Source organism: Anser anser, assembly GCF_964211835.1.
Source record: "Anser anser genome assembly, chromosome: 12".
Classification (NCBI taxonomy): Eukaryota; Metazoa; Chordata; class Aves; order Anseriformes; family Anatidae; genus Anser; species Anser anser.
In genome coordinates, this window is record NC_139733.1 from 19,876,899 (window position 1) to 19,886,338 (window position 9,440).

Sequence of the window (9,440 nt, forward strand, 5' to 3'; positions counted from 1 at the left end):
AGAGACAAACCACAAACATTTATTTGGATTCCGGGTGCGATATTACAAATACCAAAGTTCGTTATAAAAATCATATAAAAGCCTCTGTAGCATAAGAGCAGCTTTGCAAATCCTTTTAATTACTTCTATATTTTCAACCGCTGACATGTCAAAAGGAGATGAGATGGTGCTAAACATGTTCAGTTTGTTGTGGTTTCAGTCAGTTTTTCAAATCACAGAAAGGTTTTAGAAAAACTTGAGTCTCCTTATCTTGTCATGGGTTATTTTTTTTATGCATGAGACAATTTAATAGCAACAGAAGGTATAAATCTATATTTCAGTCTTAGGAAAATTGCTCAAATGCTTGTCTAAAGCTCTGGAAGGGATTGACAGAGTCAGCGGGTTGTCATGTGGGGACTTGCATGCACAGATGCTATCGGCTGCGGCTCTTTGGGGACGACGACTCCGTTGCTGCATGTTCCATTCATGCAGGGAACAGCACAAAGCAGATCCACTCTAATCCCACCAGAAAGGACTACAAACTTGGAAAAAAGACTTCTTGAGAAGTGTTGTTTCCATTTTGTAAACCTCTGGTCCGTTTCTGTGGGGCTTTTCCATGCTCTCCTAATGAAAACTGTTTCCCAGGAGCCCCATACTGCTGTTGAAAGCTAGGGGTTTGGTACGCACTGAAAGAAATGGCATTGCATAAAAAAGATAGTGATGGAAAATTTTAACAACGCTGATTGTTTAGGCTTTCTTTCCCTTCTCAAAATGAAACACTTTTTAAATCAAGCCTTTTTTTTCACCGAGAGCTTTGTGAGCACTTTTTTTCACCTGGTTCCAATCTGGACACTATTGCAACACAAACAAAGAGTGAGAGCATCCACCGAGGGAGTGAGCGAGAGCATGCTTCTGGCACAGCAAACCTCGCTGCTCCCAAACTGTCCACCAGATCCTGCAGTGGATCACACAGGAGCACACAACAAATACGACTCCGTACACGACAAAAACCCCCCGAGGCCCGGAGCAGCTCGGAGGGGTGGCAGCAAAGGGCCCTCCCTCCGCTCCGGAGGTTTGATGGCTGCAAGGCACTAACACTTCTTTCTCCCTGTCGATGGTTTAATGGGTTCACGCCAAAAAAAAAAGATGCCGATTTGGATCCAGCACTTGCTTAAGAAACAGTTTCTTCAGAAGAAACCCCCAAAAATGTCACTGAAGAGTAGGACTGGAGGGCTCAGGGCAGCTGTTGACCCAGCCCTGCAGCTACTGCAGCCAGGCAATACCAACCGAGGCTGGGGGTCCGTACCTCACACACCAAAAGCATCTCCAGCACGCTCAGAGCAGTAGAGAAAGGCCGCAGCACTTACAGGCTTCAGGAAAAGAGCAGATGAGGGGAAAACTACCACCAATAACCCCAAACCTCACAGCCCCAGGGGGGTTGTTGAAATGTGTAGAAGGCCTATAGCTGTCCTGTGGCACTCACAGGGCTCCAGCACTCACTGTGCCCCATCTGGGTGAAAACCAGCCCCAAAAGTCATATATACATCAATGGTACAAGCCTCAAATCCCTCATGGTCCAGCTCAGGACCAGGACAAGCCCAGGCCCGTAAGAGGAAAAAGGAAAGTTCAGACAAACAGGGGGCCCTTTCCCACCAGGTATCCTGGAGCCTGTGACGTGGAGCCCGTGTCCCATGCCACTCTGCAGGCCTCTCCACTGGCTTATCAAGCTCCGTCTTGAAACAATTTGGGCCTTGAACAGATTTGTTATACAATGTAATATGGAGAACAAGGAATAAAGATGAGGAAAGGCAAAATTAGATTAATGCTGTAGATAACTTTTGAGTATAACTAATGCCAAATAGCTGGAGGGCGACATGTCAACAATTTAATAGGGCACAACGTAAAATAATGTTTTCAAAACAAGCAGTTCATTGGATGCTTCCCTTTTGAATCAGATAAAGCGTATCACTGCAGAGAGATTTGCTTTGATCTGCTCTGTAGCAGAAGGTCAAGGGTGTTTAAACCAGCTATTCAAAGCTTGCGAGTAATAGAATTAAACGGCTCAGATGACTGGATACGTCCCCGAGTTCTCAGCATCCTCCAGATGCCGGGCCAGGCCCCGGGGTGGGAGCACTCGCTTTGCCCAGCATCGCCGCAGGCAGCTCCCAGCCATGCTGAGCCCACGACCGGGATCTGCGGGGCTGCCCCGAGCACCCCGCCGAGCTGCCAGCCCCGGGACGGGGCACCCACACCGAGAGGGCTGGGGTGAAACGAGTCCCACGCGTCAGTCCTGGGCACAGCCAGAGGTCTGTGACACCTGGGCACCGCAGGGATTTCACCCCAAGGCAGGTTTCCAGCTGGATGGACGCTGGAGGTAACAACCCCGAATCCCCGCATGCCTTCTGCCGTTTCTCACCCACAGGGCACGGGGGGGCTGTGCAGGGGGTTTCGCACTCACCGACCTCCTCTCCATGGGTCACCTGTGCTCCCCTCCAGGAAGGAAAGACGGGTCAAATAGGAGGTGGAAGGATTAAAACAGAGCAACAGTTGTGCGTCTCATTGCCATAGTGTTTTGCTGCTTATCTCTGCTTTTCCGACCGTAAAACCAAAGCAGGCTGGGCCAGCCCATCCCATGCAGACCTGGCAAAAGGGGTGCAGTGCAGGAGACCTCGAGGCCCAGCCGCAGAAGATGCCATCTCCCAACCCAAGAGACCATGACTTCGGGCTTCTTCTTGGCAGGGACGCTGTGGTGTGCTCTCAGCACCCTCCCAAAGCACAGAAACGTATTTTAAGAGCAAGACCAAGTGAAGAGCTCTTGCAGGCACCACGTGCACAGGCACACATGTGCACAGACACAAACACAGGACCGAGCGCTGCGAGACATGCCGTGCACCTCGGCCACCGCCTCATGGGGCTGCAGCAGCTGCCGGCACAGCACGGGGTCCCCGGGGATTGCAGAAGGACAAGTGCCACGATGGGGCTCGTTTGTCGCCGGTGGCACCACGACAGCACGCCGCGGGGTGGGAGCAGCACACAGCGGGGGCTGCTGCGTGCACGGGTTCTCGGGTGGACAGGGGCAGTCACACAGCGGTCCCTCAGCACGTCTCCCTGTGGATCAGGTGCCTCGTGAGGATTTACGGCCTCCCCTGGTTGGAACACAGCTCCCCGGAGCCTCCCACAGCCACAGGACTCCAGCTGTTACCCAGTTCTGCCAGCCGCACCGAGGCACGGCTGGGTTTGTTTTGCCGGCTGTCACGTCTCAATTAGCTGTCACCTCGGCAGGGCAGCACGTGGCATGGGGCCACGGGGTCTCCACAGCTTCGTAACTTTGGAGTGAAAAGGTAAATCCATCCACAGGGCCCGGATAATAGGGCTGCCCTTTCCCTGTGAGGGGCTGGCCCCGATCAAGGGGGTGGGGGACCCCAGGCCCCCCACGATGAAGACAGCTCCCACCACCCGACGGCCTGAGCAGAAAGGCAATGAGACAGAGACAGGGCTCGGCAGGGACTGCCCGGAGCACATTTATCAGCAGCACCGCTAACGAGACGCTGGAGGCAGGTGGGTGCCGCTGTGCTCAGCCCCAGCCCGCGGAGCTGCCTGCCAGAAGCACTCTGCCCTGGGGACCGCTGTTTAAAAGCAAAGCAGACACCGAGAGGCCCCACAAATCCTCCACCTGCTGCTGCTGCAGCTCCATCCTCTCCCCTGGATCCCTGCAGCCCCCACCTGGCTACCGAATGCCCCCCAGCACCGGGGTCCCCCCGGGGCTCCCAGCCTGGGGCACGGCGCGGACGTGATTTTTCGGATGAAGCCCCGCAGCGGCAGCTGTCCGCAGCCACGGGCTGCGTGTGGCGGGGACGAGCTTGCGAAAGGAGAGCAAATTTAGCCCTGACTCATCTGGGATAAATTTGCCATATTCGCGGCGGGGCTGCGCCAGCTGTGTGTAGCTGTGTGGCAGCGGGGAGGGCGTCAGTGCCGCGCGCCCAGCCCCGTTTGGTGGCGGTGAGAGGCATCGGGAAGGTTCCCGCACCCGGAAGGCTGTCCCGACGTTTCACTGCCAGCTGCGGTAATTGAGGAGGCAGCTCAGAAAGCGTTAACAAAGCCGAATTTGACAAAAGCAGAACTGAAAGTTTGTGCAAACGGGAACGAGTTTTCCACTCGCTCTAATAGCTGGACGCAACTGCTCGAGCCAGGCGGATCTGGGGACCGCTGGCCCAAAGCATGGCCCCTGCAGGCCTGGCTCAGCAAGGTGATTAGGGATGCATCCTGCCAGCTGCACGGCATGCAACAGAGGAGACCGGACTTCTGCAGGGCACGGATATCTGGGCTTCGTCAGCCGAGCCCGTGGGTGCCCGAAGGGGCAGGAGGGAGGGCAGGAGCGCTGCAGCCAGCGGGGCTGGGGCTCTTCTCCTCCCACGAACCCACCAGAGAGCAGCTCTGGGGGAAACCCCGCCTTGCTGTTCCTGTTAGACTAACACTTCACCTGCGAAATGGGGGTAGGAGGCTCTTACATGTCTTGTAGGAGGACCTGGAGGAGGTGAGAGCAAACAAGGCAACAGTCAGCTGCAGCCTTGCTTTGCGCTTTCTGTCCATGGGCACGTTTGTTTAGGGACCGGGGGGGGGCTGCAGTCACAAATTTAGCATTAACGCAAATGCCCGCTTCATCAGTTTCGAGGGTGGGTTTTCTTTAAAGCTTTCATCCTGGCAGAGATGTTTGAGGAGCTAAAAATAGGCAGCAAAGTCACGTGAAAACCTCCGGATGTGAGAAATCACATAAAAGATACGAGCGTGAGTCCTTGTTTCCTTGGAAATAATAGTAGTAGTAATTCTTGAAGGCGAGGCTGTGATGGTGAGATCTAAAACCGGCCCCATGCCCCCCGGGTGCTCCGTGAGGGTCCGGGGCAGGGCAGGAGCCCGGTGCAACGAGACCGAACCGCGGCAGCTGCGCCGGTGGGGTTGGAGGTCTCAGTTTGGGATGAGCCCAAAGAAAAAGCCTCCACCGCTGCCCCCCACCAAGACCTGGTGTCTGGGTCCAGGTTTAAACTCACAGGCACGGCTGGGCTGGGTGGGAGGCTGGCTCCGAACCTGCGGCTCCAACAGCTCTGGGGAAATCTCAGACCTGCAGAAGTCTGCAGCACGAGCCCAGCCATCCCCAGCGGAAATCATCGAGCTCAACGGCGGCATTTCCGTGGCAGTACAGGGCTCTCACCTATCTACATGTAATTACCTGTACTTACATTTTAACATCCCCAGCACCATAAGATACTCACGCTCAGCTCCAGCCGACCCCCAGGGAGCTGGGCAGTGCTTGGCACTGTTAGGAGAAGCTCAGCACCCTGCAGATCCAGGCACCCATTTCCCAACACCGCAGGGAGGGGGCCAGGACAGCAGCTGTGGCCCCTGTTCCTTCACCCAGCCTCGGTTTTCCACCTCTGCATTGCCAGCCCGAGCCACGGGCTACCTCCCATAAACCCTTCCTAAATCAGCATTAGCATTTAATTTATCTTAAAGAGACTCACTGCTTCTTACGCGTGGTTTCTACATGGGAACACAGCTGAAGGCCAGAGTTCAGATCCAGCAGCCAAACGCTCCCTGGTCAGTAAATGCCAGAAGGAAGGTTTTGTAACCCGTCCTGAGCCAAGGCTGCCCCACAACACAGCGGTGCTCAGACTTTCCGCTGACAGTTCCCAGCACCAGGCCTGCTGCTGGCCCTTGCTGTAAGGCACCTCCAGACGCAGCGGCAGATACGGGTAAACCCCTCCACAGCTGGCGTCGCTCGCTGCGGGTCGGGTTTGGGCAGGGAGGCACAACGCCAGATGCCTGCCCTTGCCTAAATCCCATTTTATTCCTTGGAATAAATGGATAAATGGTGGCACAGCCGCGGGGATACAGCTTAACCAGGATCTCAGACTGCTCAGGAAGACCTTAGAGCTGCCTGCCCATCGCGGTGCCCGCTGCTCCGGCCGCTCTCCGTGCCCGTCTGCCCCCCGCTTTGCCAGATGCCTGCGCGGGGCTCTGGTATGGATGACCAGAAACCGAATTAGGCTGCCTCCAAAGAGACAGCGCGACGTTGCTAGGCAATTACGGCCGGCTGAAAGGAGCTGACAGCCATGCAGAGTTACTGATCTGTGCAGGATGCGGTGATAAGGTTATCTAGTTCCGCATGTGGGACTGGGATGAATTTGCGCTGAACACGACTTCGGCCACGGAGGTCGAGAGGGCTTCGGCTCGGCTTCGAAGCTGGGGAGCGGCGCGGCGCCTTGGGATGGGGCTGCCCAGCAGCACCCACATGGGGAAACTGGTCATGGGGTGGTGCGGGGGAGCACTCAGCTCCAGCAAGGCTCCAGGAGTAGATCACGTTCCTAAATCCACAAAAAAAGAAAAAATAAAAAGGAAAATAGCTTTTCCTTATACCCCCTTAAATTTTACAGGTGGTGGGGAGGCTCCAGGTTAATTAGCACTTCCTCATTAGGGCTGGTGCCAGGGGTTTCTGTGGGGAACACCAGGACAGTGCTGGGAGGAACCCAGCTGGGATCCGGGCAGCCCTCCGCTAATTTTACCTTCTGTTAATAAACCCAGGCTGTGCAAAAACGTCAGTCAGGGGCTCTAACAACTGTGCTGGCGTTGGCTCAGGGTGGCTGGGGACTACACAAGCTTCCAGCCCTGAATTCAGCTGCTGCCAGACACAGAAAACAAGGAGAAGAGGGCTGTTAAGCCAGAGCAGTGGGTAAGGGACTCCAGAGTGAGCTCCTCGGCAAGCCCAGAACCAGAGCTCGGGGATGCACCACGGGCAGTCACAGCGGCGCTGAACAACCCTGAGCCACGGCGCCTCCCTGCAGGGGCACATCCAGCCCGAGAGACCCGGGGTAGAGGGCAGGAACACGCACACACACCTTAAATGTCATACCTCCTTTCCCCTCTGCTCTTTGGGGCAGGAGGATACAAAGCTCTGCCTTGACGCCATCCAAAAATACAGACTCTGTTCTGCCACGACAGCACCCGAGCAAGCCCCCGAGCACCCCGCCAGCAGAGAGGGAGCTCAGGAGGCACTGAAGCGCTGGGAGAGCAGCTCAGCACCCTGCTTTCTGCTGCAGCACCCCCTTTTTTTACTGCAGCGCCCCTCTTTCTGCTGCCCAGGGCCCCTTTCTGTGCTGCGAGCCCCAGGCGCGGCGGCTGGGGCCTCCCGCTGCTGAGGAAGCAGGCGCGCACCCTTCGCTGCCTCGCAGGATCTTGGCTTATAATAGCAATTGGCGCAGAGTCATCCTTATCAGCTAGCACATTAATCTTAATTAACAGATCGACAGCAACAGTTCCTCCCTGCAGCTCCCCTGAGCATTCGCAGCCTTCGCTGGCTTTCGCAGCGCTGAGCCGCCACGCCGGCAGCCTCGCTGCTCCCACCGGAGGGAGGGTCAAATCCTGCACGGATCCCGGGGCAGTTCCGTGCTGCAGCCCCCAAAGTGCTCCCCCAGAGCCCCGCTGCACCTGGCTGAGCACAGAGAGAAATGCATCACCTCATAGCAAACTGCGGGGTTGGGAGCAGGAGGGTCCCCCCCAATCCCAGGGTCCTGGCTCTGGGTAGCGCCCCGCTGCCCCTGAGACACCCCCTGTGTTTGTTGAGGGTGCAGGGGAGCTCCCCGGGGGGATTTGAGCTGGAGCAGTAACCACACGGGACTGCTGATGGGGCTGGCTGAGCCCACGGGATTTGGCCGAAGCTGGCGTTGTTCTGGAGCAAGAAACCCTCCCGACACCGTGCAGAAAACCCCAAAGCCCCGGGGCTGGAAGAGACACTGGCTGCCCACGGGGAGGGACTGAACCCAAGGGAAGGCTTTCCCTCCCACCTGCTGCCGGAAAGGTTTTTAAAACAAACAAACCCAGAATAAGCAGATGATCTACGGGTGACGGAACTGCTGCAAAGGAAACCCGAGCGGCACGTCCCCCGTCCCCTGCTGCTCTTGACGCTGGGAAGCCGTGCTGGCCGCCCTCGCTTGGCTTCACGCCGACGTGCCCAAAGCACAAACAACTCCCCCTGGCCAGGTCAGCAAATCCCACGGGCTCTGCTCTGCCAGGAGCCAACCCAGCCACTGAAGCAGCACCTCTCCGAGCAGCCAGATTAATTCCCCCTGCTCTGCAAAGCCCAGCCTCGGCAGGGCTGGCGGCGGCGGGTGCCGGCGTGCCCCGGGAGGTCCGGCCGTCTGCGCCCCGCTCCGCAGCAGGCAGGCTTGCTGCTCACCTGCACCGACTGCCTTACTAAATAAACACACGCTGAGCCCCTACAACAACTTTGCGACTGCACAAGGATTTCCTTTTGCAAAGACTTAAAGTCCTAACATCACAGGACAGATCGAGTCCCGAATGTTTTTAAGACGGGAACCCGGAGCTCAACGTCTCTGTTTGCACAGATGCTCCCAGACACGCGGCCTGGTTTTCGGAAGTTGCTTTCCGAGGGTGCTCGGTGTTTGCAGAAGTTCTGGCAAAGAAGTTAGCTTCAGACATGGACTTCTGAAAGCACTGACCTAAGTGTTTTTCCAGCTCAGAGGGGGAAAAAACCCATCTCAGCTGAAATACCGGGGCCTTAAAAATTAGTTGCTGTTCATGTGCAGTAGCTCTTGTTATTAAAAACATCATAAAAGTTTTACTGTGCTGACTTAGGGTGCACGTAAAGAATCTAGTTTGTCTTGACAGACCGTAAAGGAACTTTTATGACCTCTCGGGTCAATGATTTGCGAGGAAGGATTTACGCGGCGGCACAGGGCAGGGATGCAGGGCAGCAGGAGGAGAGCAGCGGGGCTGCAGGCCTGAGAGGTGGCCCCGCTGCGCTCCGCACACCACAATTTGTACCCACAGCCCTGGCTGTTACAGGGGCCGTGCTAAGGCAGGAGGACACGGGGTTAGGTGCTGACCGGATGCAACCGACGGGCCTTTATTTGTTTGGGGTCACGACGGAGCTTTGGAAGGAAACCTCCCCGTGCTCAGTGCTGCCCAGGGCTAAAGCTTTGGGAACGCAGGCAAAGTCCCAGCTTTGCAGTTACTTTATCTTCCGTCGCGAGGTGCTGGGAAAACATCGGCTTTGTTGGTCCAAGGTTCGGCCTCATTAAGGTCCTGGGGGAACGTGGGGAAGAGGAGGCTGCCAGCACAGTGACGGCAGCCCGGCAGGACACTGCCAGACCCACCTCGGACAGCTCGGATGGTGCGAAGGGAAGCCCTGCCATGCCACGCCGGTGGCCTCGTAGCAGGTACGCGAGGGCAGGGCATCTCAAAGTGCTGCTGAAATCCAAACGCACGGTGCACCTCCAGCCTTACAGGCTGGGCAGGGAGCCCCATCCCACCTGTGGGCGATGAAAGCTGTCCTGGAAAAGAGAACAACCTCCCAAATTCAGGGCTGGTGTCGGAGCTCTCCCCAGCGCCGGGCAGCAGGAGAACATCCCAGGCACCCACCGACTGCTCCCTGCCCTCTGTGCTCGCCT

The 9,440-nt window shown here is 56.6% G+C and overlaps 1 long non-coding RNA gene across 2 annotated transcripts; it reads right to left on the reverse strand.

The window, feature by feature from the left end:
- LOC310880230 lies at window positions 1–8,738 on the reverse strand. Of its 2 annotated transcripts, none has more exons than XR_014571559.1 (2): window positions 6,884–8,738; window positions 1–6,338 (listed from the first exon to the last, which is right to left on the reverse strand). It is a non-coding gene; the product is annotated as an uncharacterized lncRNA (long non-coding RNA). The 2 variants fall into 2 exon arrangements; XR_014571560.1 differs by having other exon boundaries at window positions 6,870–8,738.
- Between the last annotated feature and the right edge of the window lie 702 nt (window positions 8,739–9,440).